This window comes from Vitis riparia, unplaced genomic scaffold, assembly GCF_004353265.1.
Source record: "Vitis riparia cultivar Riparia Gloire de Montpellier isolate 1030 unplaced genomic scaffold, EGFV_Vit.rip_1.0 scaffold753_pilon_pilon, whole genome shotgun sequence".
Lineage (NCBI taxonomy): Eukaryota > Viridiplantae > Streptophyta > Magnoliopsida > Vitales > Vitaceae > Vitis > Vitis riparia.
The window spans coordinates 5,679-31,316 of NW_023269769.1; the positions used below are offsets into that span (position 1 = coordinate 5,679).

Genomic DNA, 25,638 nt, shown 5'->3' on the forward strand with positions numbered 1-25,638 from the left:
AATTTTTTTTTTCATATTTGATTTTACTATAAAAAATGTGAAAATATAATTAAAATTATTAAGATCAAATTTTGTAAAGAACATATGGTCATGTCCCCTACAAACTCTCATTAGAAAGAGTCTATACAAAATTGTTGTCAAACTGGTGCTGGTGCTCTGTTCTAATTACTTGAATTTCCATGCAAATTAGTTTTTGAATTTGTGTTGGATTCTATATCACAAGCTTGGAGGTTTGAATATTTCTACAAACATAAAACTCATCTTTGTTTATTGGAAATTATTCAAAAAAGAGTTTGAAGTCATGTCTTTTTCCAATAGATGCCTTACTATAATGCTGATTGGTATTCTTCCCAAGCAGTCTCCTTCTAGCACCTATCAGCCCTATCCTAGCCACAAATTTATTTCATAACAATGACAGTATTTTGGGTACACTAATAATTAGTGATTTGTTTCAATGACAGCCAAATAATTGACTCATAAGCTGATGAGCTGGTTCTCCTTCAAGCTTTCTACAGTAACTTTAGGCACCTCCAGCGGAGTGAAGTGAATACCCAAGCTTTTTGGATTTCTCCTGGGACACCTGGAAGGCTGGCACATAAGGTTTGTCATCTGCACACCTGCCATGAGTGACAAACACATGTGGTTTCATCTCAAAACTCAATAAGAACAAAGAAATAGCTCAGCCAGTCTTTTGATTATAAATTAAGAATGGAGAAAAACTGTTGTGTCAATCTTAAGAAGCTCAACCAGTATTTTTTTTTTCTTTTTTTTTTTTTATAGACAACAAGAACATACATTAGAAAGTGCCAAAAGAGGAGGGGGCGCACCCTACGAATACAGAGAGAAGCTCAACCAGTATCAATGAAAGGTTTAAATAGGTCAGCCACAAATTTTGAATATGTGCATCCTCTTTGTTCTCTTCCCACAAAGATATTCCTTCGATTTAGTGAAACAGTCCTAGTTTTCTTTATGCCATTCTACTGTTGTTCCTATGAGAGGTAGTTTGCTTGTATCAGCTGTGAGCTTTGTTGGTGAAGTCACACCCAGTGTCCTTGGATGATCGGAATATGCTTCCTTATACCCACTTCTGTGGCAACATGTCCAGTGGAATAATGGGGTTGATGCTCAAGGACACAAGCCTATTGTTTCCTGTGTCCTTTAATTATTAATATGAAGCAATTTTCGGTTTTGTGTATTACTGCAGTATATAAATTTTGTTCAACATATTTTACCACTTCCATCAACTGATTCCATTCTTGGACCCTCATAATCCACTTGGACTAATTCCCTTTTCGTAAGTGTGATTGAGTTTCACCTTATTCTAACACAAATAGGAAATTTGAACTGGGAAACTTATAGCTGATACAGATACCAATTTCTAGCATAAGAAATGCTTACAATCAAATATTACAAGATAAAAGCCCCAAAACCCAACAAATCATAGGTGCAATGAGGTTCATAACAATAAAATTAGCAGGAAAGCACCATTAGTTTATGATTTATTTGCAAGTCTAGCAGTAAATACCATGAGTCAGAAACTGACAAAGTTCTTCTCCTTCAAGCTTTCAACTGTATCCTTCAGGCTCACCTCTAGACGAGTGAAGTGAATGCCTAAACTCTTTGCTTTCTCTTGGGATACCCGGGAGGATGGTGCATAAGGTTTGTCATCTGCGCATCTGCAACCAAACACATGTGGATCCCATCTAAGAATTTTTTGCATGATACCAAGGCATAAATATTTAAGGGGAAATAAGATGGCAGGTACTCTTCAATGTATCCAATGGAATAATAAGTAATATCGTGTTGATCTCACTTGCTTCTAATGATGGCACTAACGAGCACTAGCAATAACAAATAGAAACTTACCTTTCAGGTAGAGGTAATCCAGGGTAGAGCTTGCGCAAAATCTTCAGTATCTTCCACTAGCTTCTGGGATCTCATATGCTTGAATGTGTGCATTGGCAACATCTCTAACATCAACCCACTAGGATGATATATTCGGAAATGTTTGAGCTCCTGCAACAAACAAATTCCAAATACTTGCATTTGAAGAATTCAGTATCTTGATATAAAGTCTGCAATGTGCTTGTGGATATTTTGATGTTTTGTCATTCATTTTCTTGGATATTGTCAAGTGATTAAACTAATCACATTGGTTATGCAGTTTAAACCCGTCCAAACAAGGAGTACTGTTAGTCAGCGCAAGAAGAAACAGAACATGTACTTATATTCAAGTAGAGAAACAAGAAACAAAACTTAGAACACATTTTGCTGAAGAGTACTATTTATGAGGTTCAAAACTTGCTCTGCACTTAGATTAAGAGTGGGCTGTAAGAGAGGACCAATCACCCATCCTGGATTTATCGTGACCATGTCAATCCCATTCTCCTTTGAAAAGTTCCAAGCAGCCTCCTCAGCTAAGGTCTTTGAAAGCACATACCATTGCTATCAAAAACTCAAATAATGACATTTGGTTAGAAATGGTTTCAGTACTACTACTTCTAGTACTACTACCAGTGCAAAAACTGGTAAAATATTTCATAAAACATGCAAAAAAGATGGTATGTGATAAGAAATAAGCTCAGATGCAAACCTTTGATTCCTTGCATAAAACTGGATCTGAAAACCAACTCTCATCAATTAGCACCTCAGGAGTCAGAGGTTCTCCAGTGAATAAAACTGAAGCCAAAGACGATGTTACAACCACTCTTTTGACGGACGGAACTTTTGAACAGGACCTTAGGACATTGATGGTTCCCTTCAATGCAGGGTCAATCAATTCTGCCTGAACACGAAAAAATGAAAAGAGAAATAGAAGTTAGCTCAATGTAAGTATAGAAATGGAAGTGGTGTAGGTTGAACCTGGGGGTTAATGGCTTCCAATGCAACAGGGGATGCAGTATGAAAAACACCATCACATCCATCAACTACAGAATCAAAAGACCCTTCTTCCAATAAGTCTGCTTTGAATAAATGAAGCCTTTCCTGAGCTCCATCGAGTGAAAGCAAGTGCTGTGTCTTCTTTGGATCATCTGTGGCATATATATACATATAAATGTAAGCACAACCAGTGAGTTAAATGGAAGCATATATAAGTGAAAATGCCCTCGGAGGTTGAGATAGAGAACTGACTTGGGTCTCGAACGGTTGCTTTGACAGTGTAACGGTGTTGGAGCAGGAGCTTCACCAGCCATGAAGCTATAAACCCAGAAGCTCCGGTCACGGACACCACCTTTCCTTCTCCACTCATCTCCCTTGACGTCTTACGAAACCTTTAAATCTATGTTATCCACTTGTACACTTGGTGTATATAGAGATAACATACTATTCGAATGCGTGTGCGGATTAAAATGCAGGCGTATGAGAATGAGTCAGCGTTTGGACCTCCTTGGTCACTGTCAGCTTCCCTCATCCCCTTGCTTTTATCCTTGGTTTTCACTCCACAAAGATGTCCATTCTCCTTTGACTTTCCATTTTTTTGTTTTTTTGGATCATCTGCTTTTCACCATGCAAGGATGGAAATTATACTTGCACCCAGATCTTTTTTTAAAAAAAAAACCCCATAATTGTTGCATTTTTTAAAGAACACCCACATATGAACAAACAAAAAATGTCTTAAGGGTAAGGTTTGGTTGATAATTTTGTTTCTAAATTTGTGGTTTGAAAACTACTTCACTACCATCGAGTCTTATATCAACATCATTCAAGTTTAAGGCACAAAATTTGAAACTTAAGTAAACAGGTCGGAGTTTAGAATTAGAATAAATGAATGAAATTTGAAACTTAAGCATTTTTAGTATATTATTTTTGTTAGTGAGAATTATTTTTTATAAAACATATTTATATTCAGCACTAATTAACAAAATTTTGGGGTTTCAATCTTATTGTCTCTGATCATTTCAGTACTCTAAGAAACAAAATGACCAGAGATTGTATCAAACCCCATAGATAGTAAAACTTCAGTAAGCATAATTTTCCCTTGTTTTGGAATGGTAGAGCAGCCAATCACAGAATGAAGGTAATGGGCCATGCCACCTCACTGCATACATTTCCAAAGACAGAGCTCACCGTGTCCTTACATAGTTTGTTAGCTATCAACCTCTGCATAAGTTAATGACAAGTGAAAATCTTCCTCAGTTACTTCCCAAACAAAAAATCTAGTTTGGAAGGGGCCTAAGGTCTACGAATCTCCTTGGTGCCCATTTAGGATAGTTGATAGCTTTTGTTGTTGAGCAGAAGTGGAAATAGAAGTTGCTGCTTTTTATATGCTGTTGGCTTTCTTTTGGAGAACTTGTAGCATGTCTTGGGATTGCTTACCATGAACATATTAGAAGATATATGACTCCAACACACTTAACAATGAAGTTACCAAGAAGACACCATTTTTTGTTTATGATTCATTTGCATGGCTATACCATGTGTCAGAAACTGACAAAGTTCTTCTCCCTCAAGCTTTCCACAGTGTCCTTCAGGGTCACCTCCAGAGGAGTGAAGCCGAAGCCCAAACTTTTAGTTTTCTCCTGGGCACCATATAGGTTGGTTCATAAGGCTTCTCGTCTGCACATCTGCCACAAATGAAACAGAAACACATTTTCTTAATCAATCAGTGAAACGACTGGTACTGAAGAAAAGAAAACTCTTAGGACATGGACCTGAAGCTTAATCCTATATGCAATGAAACGTTAAAAAGCACAAAACACATCTCTTTGGGTAATTGAGAAGATCCCCAAGCAATGGGGATTAGTTCTTTTGTACTAGAAGAATGAAATATGGGTTTAACTAGACCTAAATGGCAGAAAGTATTCAGTGAATCCGAAGAAACTCCACCAAGGTCAATATTGATGACAGGAGTTTGAAACAAGGAAAGGTTCTCATACCTCACCAACTTCATTCAACAAGAAAACACATTTGTGGATATGATCAGCCAAAACAGAATAAATAATATAAATCAGAAAATTCCTGAGCCCCGATCACTGAAGCACTTTTAGACCCTTAGCACTTCGATAACATATTAAGAATTGGATGCAATTCATAAGAAGGCAATATGCTGAAATAGCATAGACATGCCATTATGACCACCGTGAATGGAGAAAGGCTACACATACATGTGAAATATTTCAAACATACAATAGTATTTAAAGTAAGACACAGTGGTCCAGCCATGGCCCAAGTAAATGCAAGCTACAACCTATTGGATTCACAGGCACATCATAGAGGATAACACAGACTGACAAGGTAGGCGAATTTGCAGCTTCCCAGCTCATTCAGATGGAGAGGATTCACCTCTCCAAAGTTTCATTCTCAAGGCAATGCCTTTTGTGAAAATCTCAATAATTTGTTGATGGTGTTGTTTCAGTCTTATTAGAACAACTGTTTCTTAGTTTAGTCTATTGTCAATTGGTGTTGTCTGTGCAACCAAATGATGGAATCAATGTATCACATATTCATCCAATGCAGGTTACTTGTTTTATTGTGTCTGTTGCCTTCCTGATGTAGTTGTTTCCTTTTGTTTTTAATTTTACATTTTAGTGCTACTTTCATACTACTACTTGCACTGGAGTTGTGCCCCTTTTTCTAGGTACTTCTTTACAGAATATGTATATATTAGCCTATCAAGAAATAAAAGAAAAAACCCAAAATAAACAAAAAGAAGTAGCATTGCCTAAGCTGCAATATTGATTTCAAAGGGCACTAATGCAAACTAGAAATAACGCCCTGCAAATAATAAAACCTTACTTCTCAGGTAGGTTTAAAGCAGGGTAGAGCTTGCGCAAAATCTTCATTGTCTCAGAACAGTGTAAAATGCTCCCTACTAAACAGTATCTGCCTCTAGCAGTTGGAAGCTCATATGCTTGAATATGTGCCATGGCAACATCTCTAACATCAACCCATCGATGTGTTTTATTGGGAAATGTATCTCCTGCAGCAAACAAATCTCAGAAGCTTACATCCCAAGTATTACGTAAGTGTACTGAAAGTATCAGTTTCTTTTGCCTATTTAAGTTTAGCGTGCAATCTGCTCAATGATAATATGATGTTTTTCCATTTATTTATTTATAGTCATTGTCAACTGATTCACAGAAGGAATTCCCACTAGCTTTTGGCACAATCTCAAAAGTATTACAGCTAGAAATTTTTGAAGCACACATTTTAATCTTAGACTGTTTGTCTCAAACAGAAATGCTTAGAAAATGATGCAATCACACTTAGCAAATACACTTATATTTATCACTTTATGTAATGTTGGAAATTACAAGTGAAAACATTATTTTGTACAAAATACCTTTCTTATTTCATACGAAAGATCGAACGGTTCTAAAGCAGCACGACAAATTACTTTGGTTATTGCAAGCATTGAACTAAAGCAACTACCAACAAGTCTAATCCCAATTACTACGGTCTGGACCCATGAATCAGAGTACAACCATCAAGGCACAGGTTTATCATACGTCCAATGCTCAACCTAATGGCAACACCCTCATAATTGAAGCAAGATACAGGGGAGGTTAGTTGGAGGCAGAAGAGGTTGGCTAGTGAGGAAACAAACCATATTGGCTGTTAAGGTAGTATTGATTATTGTAAGAGTTGTCAATAAAGTAACATGATATTGCCCTATAAAGCCACTAGAAATGATTCTAAATGTTTAGAGAATGTTAAGGTCTGTAAAATAGTCCAAAAAAGTTAGTAGAAGTTTATAAAAATACTGATCAAGTGAGTTGCACATGAACAACTCATTTGCAATGGAGTTGGATGCGGGGAACCCCCACTTTATGCGAATTATGTTGAGCTGCAGTAATATTTAGATGGGGTAGATCAAAAGGATTAATGGGTTATTTAAGAAGTTCTTGCCCTTGGCTTGAACTTGCATGTAAATATACCTCAAGTTCAGGATAGTAATTGCATACGCATGCTTTCAGTCCTTTCACAGTCCAGGGGTCCTTCCAAACCAGTCTGGCTTAGGAGGCCAAAACTAAATATATCTTCATCTAATCTCATATGCAAATCCCCTAAATGAGTATCTTGGTGATATAACTATAATGACCAGAGGAGAGAACAATTTTTTAATGTTAGAAGATTAGTCAGCATATATCAAAATGCATATGTAGTCCTTTTATGTGGAACTGTGGAAGTCTTGTGACGGTTTATTGATAAGTTTTGATTTAAACTTCTGAGTTTCCATTTGCAGGGCCGTTGGATAGAGTTGACTCAATATTGAAGTGAAGCATGTATTGCTACTGGAGTAGAAAGATAAACATAAAAAAGAGATTCTCATCAATTGTAGAAGAGTACCTTTTAGTAGCTTCAGAACTTCCTCCACACTTAGATTAAGAGTAGGCTGTAAGAGAGGGCCAATCACCCACCCTGGATTTATTGTAACCATGTCAATCCCATTCTCTTTTGCAAACTTCCAAGCAGCCTCCTCAGCTAATGTCTTTGAAAGCATATACCATAGCTAGTAGAAACCAACATGTTTGAAAATATATAGTGAGAAGCATTTCTATGTATTGCTAGTAGATAATGGAACATAGAGAACAAGCAATGAACTTATGAACCCAAGCAAAATCAATAGGAGGCTGTGCAGGCATACACACTCACATTAAAACTAATTAGATATGTCACAACTGTTTTGTCAACCCATGTTTCTGAGCCCATCATGTTTAATGGACAGTAAGACAATCAGAGATTAACATCCATTTCATTCATATAATATCCAAATTAGAGTTCTCATTTAATTTCTTGTTTGAGGAATGCGACTTTATGGATCAGACAGCTACCAACACTGTATTAGTGAAATATTAGACATACATGGAAGGATTATTTAATCTAATGGCAGGCTTAGCAAAATAAAGGGATAATCCTCTCATTCCCATCGTGTTATTTAACCCTAAGCTGGCTAGCAGAAGTGTAAAAACAAGAGGGCATGACAAATTGGCAGCTACTTCTGCAGGGTAAAAGAAGTGAAGAGCCATGAAAAGAAAACTTTTGGTAAAGCCACAAACAAGAACATGCAAAAGAGATAGCATGTGATATCATCTCATTTAAGCAACCTTTGATTTCTCACAGAAAACTGGATCTGAAAACCAACTCTCATCAACTAGCACATCAGGAGCTAGAGGTTTCCCATTGAATGCAACTGAAGCCATAGATGATGTTACAACTACTCTTTTGACAGATGGAACTTTTGCACAAGATCCTAGAACGCTCATTGTTCCTTTTAGTGCTGGGTCAATTAGTTGTGCCTGAAACACGGAGAAACAGATAAAACAAATCTCCACATAAGTAGTCCAATGAAGATAAGCTAATTAAAAGCTAATAATTATGTATAGAAGCAAACATAAGATCACATTATGGATCCTAAAGAAATTCTCAGCTTGTCTATGATCTATGTTTTTGTGTGACAATATTATGCAAACAGTTATTTACAAGGAAGGATGAGAAATCCTTCAAACAAGTAGATGTACAAGAACATGACTCAATAAGGGGAAAAAAAATAAAGGGAAAAAAATGAAGAGACAATGAACCCTCCAGCCTTAAAGATTAACCCCAGGTAGAAGTATATGATATGGCTCACTCAAACAAAGTTGGCATAGGACATGACTTCTCTCTTAATCAGCCTCTCATCTTCTTGATTTCTCGATCTAAACTTTCAAGAAATGATCAGCCAATGTCTCTAAAAAGATCCACTATCCTCCACAAGTGGTGGTTTTATCTCCCTGACCCTTTTTGACCCAATGACATGCAAGACAGAACCATTGCTCAATTCTCCTTCCCCATAAGATCATAAACATCCAACTCTTTCACCAGATTTACATCCCTTCTAATAGTTTCAGGACCTCTGCATCACATCAATAGCAAACCCCATCACAAATGACATTAAAAAGCCCTAATAATCGCACATCTATGGACCTGCAAAAGGCTGGAAATTTCCATCTGTCTCGAGTTTGCTAGGTAACATCAACCAAACTTGAGCTTTAGGCTACCATGAGGCTAAAGAGCCCACTACATTTTTGACATCTAAGTAGACTATCTAGTGGAAGACTTAGTTCACCTTTTGACACTAACTTATCATGTATCATTTGCTTCTATTTCTTCTAGATAAGTTTGAATATCCATACATATGTATTTTCTATCTAGCATCGGTCTATCTCAGGCCTTAGGGTCCTCTATTTTCAACTAGTTGAAATATCTTATCACTTTTTCTTTTTCAATAAAGGCATAGAAGGTCTACAATAAAGTAGCATTCTTGAACGGGTCATAGGAGAAAGGAGCCACTGAAAAACCGAAAGGAGATTCTGAGTCTTCCAAAGAGGTACAAGCCTAATCCCTCATGGAAAGAACAGAGACATGGTAAAATGAATTTTTGCTCTGTTTCTCTTTTCATTTTCATATTTTCATTCATAACTTGACCCTTGATTTGGCACAAACACACACCTATAAAGTTTTGTCTATTGAAGGGCCATCCACAATTGCTCTTATGGCCAAAAAGTCACAAACAACAGCATGCCACATTCTGAAATGAAAAGATGCTGCCTGACTTCACCAGAAAAGCAAGGCAGGTGAATAACTAAAAACTGGTGCCCACACTGTGATTGTTGGCATGCTGCTAATTCCAATGATTGAGGTGGAGCTGAATTCGATCACATAGAAGCTGGTATGTTAATTGTATAACATGTTGTGTCCGGAAACTGAAAAAAGTGCAGAGTGGACTGGCCACAGTCAGGAGTCTAGAAATAGCACAGGCAGTGCCTCCTCCAGCAGAAAACCACTCTCCAACGGGAAAGGCATATTGATCTCCGATCCAAAAAAGAATGTTGTTAGGCCACCTGTGCACTTCACCTACACTAGGCGTAAGAATAATTCTGGAATTGCAAGCAGTAGCTGACGTGGAAGGAATGATTGCAAATTCTGTTAGAAAGGAGGTGTTGGGTATTTGGTTGAGATTTTCTGTTAGGACCAGAGGGGTGAAGGGAATAAAAGGTGGGGGGGGATTTGGGGGAAGGGGATGGAAAAAACGATATAGAATTGGGCTTGCCCATTTGGGAGAGAACTAAGCCTCTCGAAAGCTTGGATATTCCATTTCAGACATTAATATAGAAATACCAGTTATTCCTCTATTTTTTTCTCTGCGTTTTCTGGTTAATTTCTTGCTTTGTGCGTATCAAATTGGTATCAGAGCGGTAACGAACTTGAGAAAATGGCTAGTAAAAACATGGCTCAGCGTATGGATTCTATGGAGGAGGTAATTGCAGCAGTGCAGGGAGAATTTCGGCGTGAAGTGGGTACGCTAAAGGAGGAGATGCAGAATCTGAATCACAGATTCGAGCAATTCATCAAATTGCAAGAAGACGCTGTACGGGCTGGAGGAATTTCTTCTGGGGGAAATAGGGCAGACAGACCTTTTATGGGGGAGGTTCAGGGGTCAGATGGCAGCCCTGGTTCCGCCGGATTTCGCCATGAATCCCGATTTCGGAAGCTCGAAATGCCTCCGTTTGTCGGAACGAATCCGGATGGATGGATTCTCAAGGCGGAGCGATATTTTGCATTTAATCGGCTAACAAATGAAGAGAAACTTGAGGCTGCAATTATGGCTTTTGAAGGTGATGCACTGCTTTGGTATCAGTGGGAAAATAGGAAAAGATCCATCGTTCTTTGGGAAGAGATGAAGATGCTTCTCTTGAAGCAATTTCGAACAACCCAGGTCGGCAGTCTTCACGAGCAATGGTTAGCCCTGGTTCAAGACGGAAGTGTACACGATTATCGCCGGAGATTCATCGAGTTGTCGGCGCCATTAGAGAACATTTCTGATGAAGTAGCTCTGGGTAATTTCATTAATGGGCTGAAGCCAGAAATCAGAGTGGAGGTGAGGATTCTGGAACCCAGCAATTTGGGCCGGGCCATGGACTTGGCCCAAAGGATTGAGGAGAAATTGTGGATCACTAAAGCCTATAAACCCTTTAGTGGGGTTACAAGAGCAGGAACAGGGACTTCACGGGGCAATATTGTGCCCTCTGAAGCCTCCCGATCAATTTTTAGGGCAAATCCTTCGGAAGCCAAGATCGCCGGGGAAGTGAGGAGACTTTCTGATTCGGAGCTACAAAAGAAACGAGAGAAGGGATTGTGCTTTCGGTGTGATGAAAAATGGGGACCCGGGCATCGCTGCAAGAAGAAAGAACTAAGTGTTCTTCTCATACATGACGCCGATGAAGTAGAATCGAGTCAGATGGACGTTACGAAAGAGGCAGTGGCTGATTTGGAGGCGGTTGAACTTAATCAAGTGGCGGAAGTTTCGCTCAGCTCTGTTGTGGGATTAACTACCCCAAAAACTATGAAATTAAAGGGAATGGTGGGTGAGCAGGAGGTGGTGGTCTTGATCGATCCAGGTGCAACCCATAATTTTATATCTTTAGATTTGGTTAAAAGAATACAGTTGCCTATTGATGACAGTGAGGAATATGGGGTTACTATGGGGACCGGAACTGCTGTCCGTGGGAGAGGATTATGCAGAGGGGTAGCTCTTCATCTACAGGGGATTGATGTTGTAGAAGAATTTTTACCACTAGGGTTGGGAAGTGCTGATGTGATTTTGGGAATCAAATGGCTTGAGACCTTGGGTATGACACATACCAACTGGAAAACTCAAGTAATGAAGTTTAGGCTGGGTAATGAATCTGTTACTCTACGTGGGGATCCTTCACTGGGGAAGACACTAGTGTCTCTAAAGGCTATGATGCGAACCATCAAGCATGAGGGCACTGGAATTTTAGTGGAGTTGAATCAGTTAGAAGGCTTGGGTGAAGAAAAGTCCAATGTGCCACCATTTCTACATCAGATTTTGGCAGATTATGCAGAAGTTTTTGACATGCCCATGGGACTACCCCCTATTAGAGGACATGAGCATTCCATTGTACTCAAAGACGACAGCCAACCGATTAGTGTTCGTCCGTATCGCTATCCTCATGCCCAAAAAGACGAAATTGAAAGATTAATCAAGGAAATGCTTGCAGCTGGAATAATCCAAGTCAGTAACAGTCCCTTTTCAAGTCCAGTTCTGCTTGTTAAGAAGAAGGATGGATCTTGGCGATTTTGTGTGGATTATAGGGCATTGAATAAGGTAACAGTACCAGATAAGTATCCAATTCCAGTAATAGATGAGTTACTAGATGAGTTACACGGTGCAAAAATTTTCTCTAAGTTAGACTTGAAGTCGAGTTATCATCAAATCAGAGTTAGTAGCCAAGATGTTCACAAAACAGCTTTTCGGACTCACGATGGGCATTACGAATTCCTCGTCATGCCCTTTGGGCTCATGAATGCCCCTGCTACTTTCCAATCCTTGATGAATGATGTCTTCCGGCCCTACCTTAGGAAGTTTGTCTTGGTATTTTTCGACGACATCCTGATTTATAGTCCTTCTGAAGAGTCTCACCAGCAGCACCTAAAACAAGCTCTAGAGATTCTGCAAGCTAACCGCCTCTTCGTCAACCAAAAAAAGTGTGAATTCGGGAAAACTGAGGTGGCTTACTTGGGCCATATCATTTCTGGACAGGGGGTAGCAACAGATCCTAGCAAGATTCAGGCCATGCTCTCTTGGCCAACCCCCACCACTTTGAAAGCTCTAAGGGGATTTTTGGGATTGACAGGGTATTATCGGAAGTTTGTGGCTGGGTATGCCCGTATTGCTTTGCCATTGACTGATCAATTAAAGAAGGATAAATTTGGGTGGAATTCGGAAGCCGCTGCAGCCTTTGAAACACTTAAGCAAGCCATGACCTCAGCCCCTGTTTTAGCGTTGCCCGATTTCACCAAACCCTTTATCATAGAGACAGATGCCTCTGGATTTGGTTTGGGTGCTGTTCTTCTCCAGGACCAGCAGCCAGTAGCTTATTATAGCCAAGTTCTTGGTTCTCGAGCTCGCCTTAAGTCTATATATGAGAAGGAATTGATGGCCATTGTATTTGCTGTTTTGAGGTGGCGGCCATATCTACGCGGAAGACGGTTCATTGTGAGGACAGATCAGCTGAGTTTGAAGTTCCTTTTGGAGCAGCGAATAGTTGGGGAAGAATACCAAAAGTGGGTTACTAAACTCATGGGGTATGACTTCGATATACAATACCGTAGTGGGGCAAGCAATCGAGTAGCAGATGCTCTCTCCCGTGTATCTGATCACGTAGAGTGTACTACCTTAGTAGTACCTCAGTGGCAGCATTGGGACACTTTGCGGACAGAATTGGCAGAGGATGATTTTCTGAAGAAATTAAAGGACAACATCACTTCGGGCACTCAGTCTCATGTTGGGTTTACTGTGGAACAAGGGGTATTGTTTTACAAGAATCGTCTCGTTATTCCACGGACATCTAAGCTCATTTCTACTCTAATTGGAGAGTTTCATACCACTCCAGTTGGGGGCCATTCAGGGGAAACAAAAACTTATCACCGTCTTGCAGCTGAGTTATATTGGGTTGGTATGCGTAAGGACATAGCCAAGTTTGTTCGGGAATGCTTGGTTTGTCAGCAGCACAAGTATTTGGCCACCACACCTGCTGGGTTCCTGCAGCCCATTCCTCTTCCGGCGCAGGTTTGGGATGAGATCACACTTGATTTCATCGAAGGGCTACCTCGTTCGGAAGGTTTGGATGCAATCTTGGTAGTGGTGGATCGACTTAGTAAATATGCTCATTTTATCGGCTTAAGACACCCATTTACAGCCGTCTCGGTCGCTACCATTTTCACTCGTGAAATTGTGAGGCTTCATGGCATTTATTTCTGATCGGGATAGAGTATTCTTGAGCAATTTCTGGAATGAGTTGTTTAAGTTGCAAGGGACTTCTCTTAAGCGTAGCACTGCCTATCATCCACAAACTGATGGCCAAACGGAGGTTGTTAATCGGTGTCTAGAAACTTATTTGCGCTGTTTTGCTTCTGATAAGCCGCGTAGTTGGGCTCGATGGTTGGCTTGGGCTGAATATTGGTACAATACTTCATTTCACTCCTCCACTTGTTGTACCCCTTTCCGTGCTTTGTATGGTCGCGATCCACCCCCTCTCATCCATTATGAACGAGGCACTGCATTGGTGTCTACTGTAGATCAGCTTTTGGATGATCGAGATGCTGTCTTGGATGATTTGCGCATGCATTTGTTACGGGCGCAACAGCGGATGAAGCTGCAAGCTGATACCAAGCGTCATCATGCAGAATTTCAGGATGGTGACTTAGTTTTTTTGAAGCTGAAACCATATCGGCAGCGTTCTCTTGCGCAGCGAAAGTTCGAAAAATTAGCTGCTCGATATTATGGTCCTTTCAAGGTTCTGCAGCGTATTGGCAAGGTGGCTTATAAGCTGGAGCTTCCCCCAACAGCAGCAATCCATCCTGTTTTCCATGTCTCTCAGTTGCGACCTGCACATGGAGTCTCCTCTTCTTCACCAGTTTTACCTCCACAATTAACTCCTGAACTTGAACTTGTTGTGGAGCCGGATTTATTGCTAGATGTTCGTCCGAAAGCTCAAGGCCAACCGGGTGAAGTTGAAGTGCTGTTGAAATGGAAGTCTTTGCCAGAATATGAAGCCACTTGGGAAGATTTTCATTTGATTCACCAACAATTTCCTGCTTTCCACCTTGAGGACAAGGTGAAAGTTTGGGGGGGAGGTAATGTTAGGCCACCTGTGCACTTCACCTACACTAGGCGTAAGAATAATTCTGGAATTGCAAGCAGTAGCTGACGTGGAAGGAATGATTGCAAATTCTGTTAGAAAGGAGGTGTTGGGTATTTGGTTGAGATTTTATGTTAGGACCAGAGGGGTGAAGGGAATAAAAGGTGAGGGGGGATGGGATGGAAAAAACAATATAGAATTGGGCTTGCCCATTTGGGAGAGAACTAAGCCTCTCGAAAGCTTGGATATTCCATTTCAGACATTAATATAGAAATACCAGTTATTCCTCTATTTTTTTCTCTGCGATTTCTGGTTAATTTCTTGCTTTGTGCGTATCAAATGTATATACATTAAAGGGAACCTAAAGAACTCTACAGTGACAAGCATTCAAAGAGTTGTGAGATAATAGACATTAGCACACAAGTCAATGAAAGATTTTCTCATATTCTTAAGTATCCAAGCATTTCTCTGAAGCCGAATCATCCATTAGCCAGCTAAGTTGGTCTCTCTGCACAGTGCTCTCCCTCTAGGACTCCTCCCACCTCCCAAACTCTTGAGGAATCCCAACTACAAAAAACAATATCTGCCATTACATCAACACAAGATTTCCCTTTGTAACTGAGAGAACTTCAAAATCGAGGCTCCATTGTGTAATATGAAATCAGGTTGATGAGATACATTATGATCATTTCATCATATTGATAAGCTATGTTATCAAAGAATTTTGATAAAATAAAATGTTGTTGGGCGTACCATACCTATTTATGAGAAGGAGATATTTAAAAAATAAAAAAATAAAAAATCCACATTCCTACATTTCAAAGAAAGATGCACAACATTGATGGAGTTATTCCATAACTGTTCCAGCATCTAACTCTCCCAACCACTATATGGAGTCACATGGTGATGGTGACAAAGGAAATGCGGTTACACATGAATTATGATAAAAAATAAATAAATAAAATAAAATAAAATAAAATCTCTTTAAACCTAAAATGAACCAAAAAAATAAAATAAAATAAAATAAAATTGGAAAAGAAGTATAGTGGTACACCACAAACCAGTTGGTTGGTGAATGAGCCTAAACAAAATAACCCATGTCAATCATCATAGACAAACTCAATAGATTATGTTTGGTTCTCGGAAAGTACTAAAAAAAAAACACTAAGGAAAATAATTTTTTCATGTTTGATTGTTCTATAGAAAATACCGAAGAAAGACAAATATAATTAAGACTAATTAGAAACTTATGAATTTTCAAATTATTTAATCTTTGTATTCAATAGTTAAAATAAGTGAAATAAGTTTGAAGTAACATATAAAAATAATTTTTGACTTTAAATCTATTTTTAATTTTCCTTCAATTTTTCTTTCTTTCTACTTTTCCTTTCTATTTTCTTTCCCTTGCATTTTGCCTCAAATTTTCTAGGAACCAAACATAGCCATAAGGTTCATCCATCAAATTCTAGAAGTAACTATTATTTTTATTTTTATTTTTTTGCTGATCATGTTATGACAGTGCCAGTTTAGAATCAATAACATAGCAAATATGTCATGCAATTGGAGGAGTTATGGATGATCCTTGTATTCATAACTACATCAAAGGTATAATCATGTAGACTTAATTGAGTTTTTAAGGGGCAGTGCCTAACTAACTAAAATTAGCGAGGTAATATATGAATCTTGTGAAGCATTCCTATTTTTAAAAAAATAATCATGTGGAGCAACTGAGCTGTTTGAGAAAATAAAGGAAAAGGGAATTTGGGAAGGTGAGGGAGGTGAGGAAGGAGGTAAGGAAAGAGATAGAGAGAAGGAAACAACCACTTCTCTAGCATTTTGTGGAATGCATCCACTATTAGTAAGCACATATACCTATTTCTTATACCTATAGCATTCAGGGTCCGGAGAAAATCATAAGCAACTTGTCTAACATTTTGTGGAATGCATCTTCAGTCACCTTGAGGCAGTGGTTGTCAGTTAAAATGCTATAACTCTCCACTCTTGAAGATAATCACAAGGAGTTTTTGTTTGTTTGGGGGGGGGGGGGGGGGGGGTGCGGTTGGTTTGTTTATTTCAGGATTTAAGGTAGGAAGTAGAGGTGGCAAGGGAGTGGAGGTGCCTCATCTTTTGTTTGCGGATGACACATTGATTTTTTGGTGAGGCTTCTAAGGACCAACTATTGCATCTTCATTGGGTCTTGATGTGGTTTGAAGCAATTTTTGGGCTCAAGATCAACCTTGAAAAAAGTGAGCTAATCTTAGTTGGAAGGGTTCCAATAATGGAGGAGTTGGTGGATATTTTGGGGTGTAAAGTGGGGTCATTACCTTCGAAGTATCTTGGGCTTCCTTTGGGTGCTACCTTTAAATCGACAACAATGAGGGACTTTGGTGAGAGCGGATGGAAAGAAAGCTCACAAGGTGGAAGAAACAAAGCTTGTCCAAGGGGGTGGGGTGTTTAACTCTCATCAAAAGTACCTTGTCTAGCCTACCCATTTATTTCATGTCCATTTTTGTTATTTCAAGAAGGGTCTGTTGTAAATTGGAAAAACTTCAAAAGGACTTTCTTTGGGGAGGAGGGTTCTCTTGAAAATAAGCCTCACTTAGTGAGTTGGCACAAGTTTGTAAGCCAAAAGCGAAAGGAGGGAGGGCTAGGCATTCAAAATCTTTCTATTTTGAACAAGGCTCTCTTAGGAAAATGGAGTTGAAGGTTCATGTCAGAAGGGGAGACCTTGTGGAAGAAAGAAATCATTGGTAAGAATGGGGTAGAAGAAGCAGGTCGGTGCTCTTTGGAGACAAGGAAGGGTCATGGCATAGGATTGTGGAAGGCTATAAGGAAATGATGGGATTCTTTCAAAAACAAGATTTCCTATGATTTGGGTAATGGAAGAAGGGTAAGGTTTTGGAAGGACATTTGGTGTGGGGGCACCCCTTTGAGTACCTCTTTCCCCTCTTTGTTTCCTGTAGCCACTTCAAAGGAGGCTTGGGTATGTGATGTTTGGAAGCATATTGATTTTGAGGGGTGTTGGACCCCTTGTTTTGTAAGGAATTTCAAGATTAAGAGTTAGGTTATGTTGAAGCACTCCTTTTGCGTTTGCATGGTAAATCAATGAGAAGGGAGATGGATGACAAGGTGGTATGGATGGCTACAAAGGGAGGCCAATTTTTAGTTAAATCTTTCTATGATGGGATGGTTCAGAGGGGTTCAAATTCTTTCCCGACAAGGCTTATTTGGAATTCTTAGGCTCCAATAAAAGTGAGTTTTTTTTGTTTTGGGAAGCAACTTGGAAGGGGATTCTAACTATGGACAATTTGAAGAGAGGTTGGACTTTGGTAAACAAACGCTTTTTATGTAAAGATGAGAAGGAATCTTGCAATCACATCATTCTTCATTGTTCTAAGGCTAGTTTGTTATGGCAATTAGTTTTCTCCTTGTTCGCAGTGGTTTGGATGTTGCATACCTCAGTCCAAGCAACACTTCTTAGTTGGCATAGCCGATCCGTTGGGAGGAGGAAAAAAAATGTGTGGAATGTTGCACTTCTTTGTTTGTTTTGGACTATTTGAAAAGAGTGGAATAGAAGGGCTTTTGATAATGTTGAGCTTTCGTATCACGAGCCAAAATTTTCTTTTCTTTGTAACTTTTTAGAATGGACCAAAGGGGGTCTAGGGCAAGAGTCCTTTTATATGATTGATTTTATCGATTGGTTAGGTTGCCATTAAGAATAGGGTTTTTGTGTTTTTTCTTTGGCGTGCACATGCGTACTTCCTATGTACTTGGTGTAGCCTTTTTTTTGGCTCTTTAACATGTCTTTTGCTCTTTTGCCTAGCAGAAAAAAAAAAGCACAAGGAGTGTTTGGATCAGCCACCATAAATTTCCATTGGAATAGCCTTGTTACGGTGTGAGCATTCCCATGCTACTGTCAAGGAAGTTATACATTCCTAAATAAATATTCACAGGGTTTTTGGTTCTTATTGATGCAAGACAAAGGGCCTTTATCTTCTTTTGAACAAGCATAACAAGTGGAGAAAAGAAGGATTAGGGGGGAGAATGAAAGAAAGAAAAAAAAAAAAAAAAAAAAAAGCTATTCAATATTTTTGCACATAAGCAGAATATAAAAAATCCAATATCAGTTTCTCTCTTTTCCACCATTGTATTGGTTTAGTGAAATCAGCATTCACTACCATTGGATCAGTTGAAGAAACCACATACAGAAAGAAGAATCATGCAAATTAACAATTCATGATTAGTTAGTAATTTCAAGATCAGTAACTGATTGGAAAAGAATATAGACAATGCTAAATTTTACAGTATGCGAATGGAACCAATATAGGATAAACCTGGGGATCGTCAACTATCAGCACAACTGGGGATGCTGTATGAAATACTCCATCACATCCATCAACCACAGAATCAAAGGATCCTTCTTCAAGTAAGTTTGCTTTAAACAAATGAAGCCTTTCTTTAGCACCTTCAAGTGCAAGCAAGTGTTCTGTCTTCTTTGGATCATCTGTGGCATATATAAGCACAACTTGCATGTTAAATGGAAATAAGAAGAATGAAAGCTTACAAAAACTTTATTTTGGTAAGAACATATATTATGTGATAGAAAAAAACAACCCCAAATGGGGAAACCCTAGTACAGAAGGAGTATACAGTGGAAGCATGACTAGAATATTAAGAAGTTCAACTATGCTCTTCTTAAAAGAATGGGGATTGAAGTAAAATGGATGGGGCGTGTAGAGTAGTCATTTTCTCAACTGCAATTGCAAGCTTTTGGATCATTTATGCAAGATGATTGGATTTTCAAAGTGCAAGAAACTTCAGTTGTGATGTACAATTTGTTGAAATACTAACAATAGAATAGAGCTAAAGGCATTCAAGAGGAAACCGAAGAACAGCAAAGAAACAAAATGAAGACCTAAACTGTCCTCTTGTCTTGTTTGTATAACAACAAAAGCTTGCAATAAAGCCAAATAATTGTACAAAAATTTGTTGATTTTCTTCGTTTCTCTGAAATTATTTTCAAGAATAAGTTTCCAAAAAGAACACAGGCCCATATTTAGAGTTTTTGGTTCCAAAACAATTTGGTATGGCTGAAGGAAAATCTTTCTTTCCCTTTGCTTTTCTTTTTTAGACCTCCCCAGTGTCTTGTAAATTAAATGCAAATTTTTTTACAAGAATAGTAGTAATTAAGAAGGAACACATGCAGAATCTGAGATGGATTGATTCTGAAAGTATCTGAAATCATTTTTAATAGCATAAACTCGATCAATTTGCCCTGTAGAACCATGTAGAGAGTATAATTCCAAGAAAATTAGGACAACACAAAGACCCGAGTACTGAATATTGACTTTCAATCATAGATTAAACTTCTGGAAAAGGAAAAAGGATAAAGACCCATCAAAATACCACTCAATCGAAGCTTCACACTGCTAAATAACGGCCCACCCACATGCATAAAACTAACATTATGCTTGAAAAGTACTGAAACAATAAAGAAAGAAGAAAATTGGGGATAATAGCAAGTGGGATTCGGGAATGAGAAGTTTTGTAATTGGGAAGAGATCTGACTTGGGTCTCGAACTGTGGCTTTGACGGTGTAGCCGCGTTGGAGAAGGAGCTTCACAAGCCATGAGGCTATGTACCCAGAAGCTCCGGTCACGCACACCACCTTGCCTTGCCCGTCCATTTCTCACTCTCCTTGTAGTCTACATTCAGTCTGCTGCAAAAGATCAAAATTGTAGTACACTAACTGCCTTTTCTCAGATTCCACTGTCGTAACAATAATTATATTATGGAGATATTTATTTGGGAAAGTTGTGTTTTCATGGCCCAATTTGGTAATAATATTGTTTTTGGAACCCAGGTTTATGAAATAGGAAAAATATTTTTCAATGTGGAAACTTATATGGGTTTCATGCACTATGAGCCGGTTGTATTTTTTCTACCAAAATTGCCCCTCCAGGTATCCACATCAGCAACCCATCTCAGCACGGGCTGAAACTGAACCGGTTGTCTTGTGCAAAATCAAATGTTGAGCTTCCCACAAAAACACCCTGGGCGACCGACCGTTCATCCTCCCTTTCTCTCATTTGGTACCCATTCCTCTCATCTTTCTGCAGTCCGTCACCAAGGCGAATAAGAGGTTCCCACAAGAAAACCCTAGCCGATCGTTCTTTCTTCCCTCTCTCTCATTTTGGCACCCATTCCTCTCATCTGTCTTCACTCGGTCACCAAGGCGAAGCAGAAAATCCCATAAAAATAGTGTAGCCGAGGGTTCTTTCTCCCCTCTCTCTCATTTGATACCCATCCCTCTCATATTTCTTCACTCTGTCACCGAGGCGAAGCAGATTTCAGTTGAGAAGGGCTTAATCCGATTTGTCACATCTTAGATTTTCTCTGTCGAGGTAAGCCATTCGTTCCGTGTTTTGCATTCGCATTCTCATTCATGAAAAATCTGCTGTTTGTGTGGGTTTTTTCTGAACCAGGCGTGGCTCAAATGTTGGCATTTAGGAGTTGGTACTGAAATTTTAAATCTGTTGGTAATGAATCATCATCGTCTTTTTCAAATCTGATTTTGTACTGTTTTATTTGGATTGACAAATTATGTGTTGGTTAGTAGAAATTGTTGGTAGTGTTTGTGAATTTGTAATGTTTGTTGGAATTTGTAGTGTACATCTTTTGTCAACGAAGACAGAATTGTTTCATCGCATCAGGTACTACCTTAATGCAAAAATTGTACTACCTTAATGGGCTTGAGGTACTACATTAATGTATATCAGGTACTATCTTAGTGCATATTTGAGAAATGTTGTTGTGTGACTTAAGACACAATTAGTTCATTTCATTACACATTGCAGCATGACATTGTTATGTTCTCATAGGTTACTCCATCGGTGGCGTATGTAATCATAACAAATTTCATGTACTACCTTAATGCACATAAGGTATTACCTTAATGGTCTTCAGGTACTACCTTAATGTACCTCAGGTACTACCTTAACGCACCTGCGAGAAATGTAGCCATTTTGTGGCTTCAGATTTTTATTAGTTAATTTCATTACCTATTGCAGCATGACATTGTTATGTTCTCATAGCCATTGATTACTTTGTAGGTTTCGAAACTCACCGATTCAGTATCGCCATCCAAACATACTGATTATACACATGGCAACAGAAAAGAGAAAAAGGAAGGAGCATGTTCCACCAACATGCACACAGGTCGGCAAAACAGATTTCATTGAACAATGGCTCCATTCTTCAAATTCAGCTTAATTGGAAATTTGCATATATTGGATTTTTTTGTCACTAACCCATATTTCATTTTTACTGTAGGTTAAGCTTCCTAAGTCCCGATGTTCTGGGAAGAAATTCATAAATGCCATTGCACGCCTATTATGTGCCCCTGAAAAACAGCAAGCCATTAGAGAGATGGGCTTTGGGGGCCTACTGAATTTTGCTTGTCGCGAACTAAGATATGAGCTATGCGCGTGGCTCATATCTCATTATGACTTTACCTACCATAGACTTAATATGGAAACCGGCAATGCTATCACTGTCAATGAAGAACATGTCAATAGAGTGATGGGCATCCCTAACTCCGGGCTAGACGTGGTTATCCTTAAGAGAACAACCCCCTCCAATCGAACATACACTCTCAGGGTACTGGAGCAAAACCTTGAGAATTTGCCGTGTGTGATGATTTTTTAAAATCATTTTTAATTTTTTCATGTGCCACTCTACTGGCACCTAACTCTAAGCTTGAAGGAAGCCATGACCTTTGGGACACCATATGGGATGGTGATGTTGGTGTCCAAAGGAATTGGGCAAAGTTTCTGCTGAAACACTTAGAAGATGGAATCAAGGAATATCGACAAAAGCAGCCTACTTACATCCGAGGCTGCCTCATGTTCCTCCAGGTACAGTTTAGGCTCCAACCCCTTTTGCAATTAGTATGAAGTTAGTTTACATTTTATTTTGAATTTCATGCTTACTGCAATTTGCTATTTTAATGCTCCTTGTTTCATATACTACCCTTGGACAGCTGTTCTACATGGCATACTTCTACATGCCATCAGTCAATGTTGAAGTGACCAGCCCGCTAGCTGCTGCATGGACTGACGATGTAATGAAATGCCGATTAGCAGCTGAAATATCAACATTCGGTGGTTATGGATATGTGCATGTATGCTCTAACTCAACAAAGCTTTCCCTACTAGTTAAATTACCATTTAGACTCGCACCAGTAATAACCAATTTGTTGATTCTCTCATTTAAATAATGATGCAAGACACAGGCACAGGAGCGAGCACAAAGCACAGCCAATCTGAATTTACCATCAGTAGCCTCAACCTCTACAGCTGATGACGATGCTACAGAGGTAGTTCTTCTTCACTAACCACTCATACAAGTTCTTCTATACAATGCATACAATAGTATTCTAAAACTATTCTGTTTTCCACTATGTAATAGGTTATTGAAGCCCGTGTCATTGACACATCGGAGAGTATGGTACGATTAGCTTCCTCTCTAGCGCGGGATGTTGCTGCACTACGTTCCCGCCGAAGTGGATCAGAGGGGATATCTTCAATGCCTTGCCCAAAAGCAGAGCACCACGCTGAATATCAACCAATGCGCGAAACACCGGGCAAGCAGACGTCAGCTGACGAAATGGAACCACAAGATAGCCTCGCACCAACCCCCCATTCTCCAATTGGAATGGAACCGTCACCAGAAGCCACTCATTCCGAGCCAATGCCCCCACAGTCTCATGCAGAGCCATCGCTTCCACCACAAGTGATAATAGAAGAAGCGCGAGAATGTGATAGGGTAGGTGGGAGTGGTAATCAAGCCATTAAACCTTCATCTATCAAGAGATTTAAGCGGACTGGTAAGAGGATTGTGAAGCGTCCTCCCACTTGCAAAAGTCCATTTGTCACCCAATGTGTAAAACAATTCCCTAAAATCCCCCATGCTCATCGGGTAGTAGCGGATTACGCTTTGGCAGAAATTGGTGATCCTAGGTACATTTCATTTTTCAAAAAATAATTCATGCAATCATTTAATATGTGAATAACTTTACATCATTATGACATAATTCATTTTCAATCATTGTAGCGAGATTTTATGCGAGATGTATGGGATGTACATTACCCGAGAAGAAATTTCTTGTCTACATGCAGGGCGATGGGTTAATTCAGTAGTAAGTTACTTATCTTTATGTTGAATTAAATTCAAAATTAATTGGTCATATAATGTATAAAGTGTTGATGGGGTTGTAAAATATGTTCATTTCCACAACTTTGCCAGATTGTGGCGATTGTCTGTCGCATGATGAATGGACAGCAAGCACCACTAGCGCGCACACACTATTTTGATCCTTCGTTCTCGGTGAACCCTCTAATATCCTAAATTGACATAGTCTCAAAATAGAATAGCATTTGTTGATATTTGTATTGATTAACCCCACCCGTGAACAGGTGATTCTGACCAACTTGAAAACAAATGCAACCAGCCAGGTGATCATGGATAGATGTCGCATGTATCTGGATGCTGGTATATTGGGCCATGATTTGGGGACATGTGACATGGTAAATAATGGTTGTTAAATTTCATTTCCATAGTAATATATGCAATGGCATTGGACATGACTATTATCTTATAACATAAAATGTAATAACTCTTTTATGATAATGCAGATGTTCATCCCGGTTTGTGAGAACAACCACTGGCACGTCCATGTTGTTAATTTTGCAGCTGGAAGAGTTGAAATTCTTTCATCTTTGCCCTTGAGGCGAGGAAACAGTATTAGTGCTGCAACAAGGCGATTATCTATGGCAATTAATCAAGCATTGCATGCATATAGAATTCATATGGACGTGGATGTCTCGACTTTTGTGCATGTCCAACCACACCTTGTGCAACAACTGAATGGGTAAAATATTCATATATTCTAACCAAAACGGACATTTGAGGTGAATTTTTTTTCTTAGATTTCTATCATCTACATGACAAGCCTAAATGTGATGTGTTATAGGTTCGACTGTGGTATCCTTGCACTAAAGTTCATGGAATTTTGGAATGGGGCGACCTTAACTACTTCAGTGGCAGAGGTTAGAGCTGGTTTACATCCTAATTGGTTTTGTTTTTTTTTTTTTTTTTTAAAAAAAACAGTATGAACTAAGTTTTTCCCATTTCTGTAGGACAAGCTGAACATGTACAGACTCCAGCTAGTTGTGGAACTATTGCTCAATGAACGCAACACTGTTAGAGATAAAATTATGGCCTCCTGTCATTTGTGACTTCATGGTTGATGATAAGTTTTTTTCCTATCTGATGCTACTTACCATATAAAGCAATACTTGATTGTAGTTTGTCCACAAAATGACTGAATTCATATCCTGTTATGTGATGATGTGATTTTGTTCCCATTCTAAAACCATTATTTATGTTCTATATTTATTGTATCTTATTAATTATACAACATCCCATTGTAACAGTGACAGTATGGTGATGCTGAATGTCAGGACTTTATGTACACCAATGGGCAACGCGTAAGGGAAAGAAAGGCTGCATGGTGATGCTGTTGCTATAGCTTACGAGAGGGAGTAATATCAGAATGAGTCATATGTTATCCTTTTTCTTCGGATTGTATGAAGCAAACTTGGTTTACCATATGATCAAAATTAGGGTTGTTCATTAATGTGAAATATTGTATATGAAAGGGAGTAGGAAAGGAGTTGTTCATTATTCTGGGGCATCTTATGTCAATGTCATAGGTAGGTTGGAGGTTTCTTTGGTTTGTTGACTATATTAGAAACATTTTGCTGATGTACAAATTCCAAGGACTATGTTTGTGTTTTGTTTTATACAGGAAATCCTAATAGAGATAAGGCATTTGTTGCATATCCTTTCAATTTTTTAGATTGGCATGTGCTGAGATAATTCTTTGTTACATATCACGATTTTTTTTTCTTTTAGTTAATAAAAATCT

At 38.9% G+C, this 25,638-nt stretch overlaps 1 long non-coding RNA gene and 2 pseudogenes across 1 annotated transcript; 1 reads left to right on the top strand and 2 right to left on the bottom strand.

The window, feature by feature from the left end:
• Positions 1-579: 579 nt before the first annotated feature.
• LOC117910470 lies at positions 580-2,138 on the bottom strand (annotated as a pseudogene).
• On the bottom strand, positions 2,121-20,442 carry LOC117910471 (annotated as a pseudogene).
• A 3,574-nt stretch (positions 20,443-24,016) lies between these two features.
• Positions 24,017-24,379, top strand: LOC117910472. The gene is made up of 3 exons (XR_004650671.1): positions 24,017-24,035; positions 24,125-24,235; positions 24,344-24,379. It is a non-coding gene; the product is annotated as an uncharacterized LOC117910472 (long non-coding RNA).
• Positions 24,380-25,638: the final 1,259 nt, after the last annotated feature.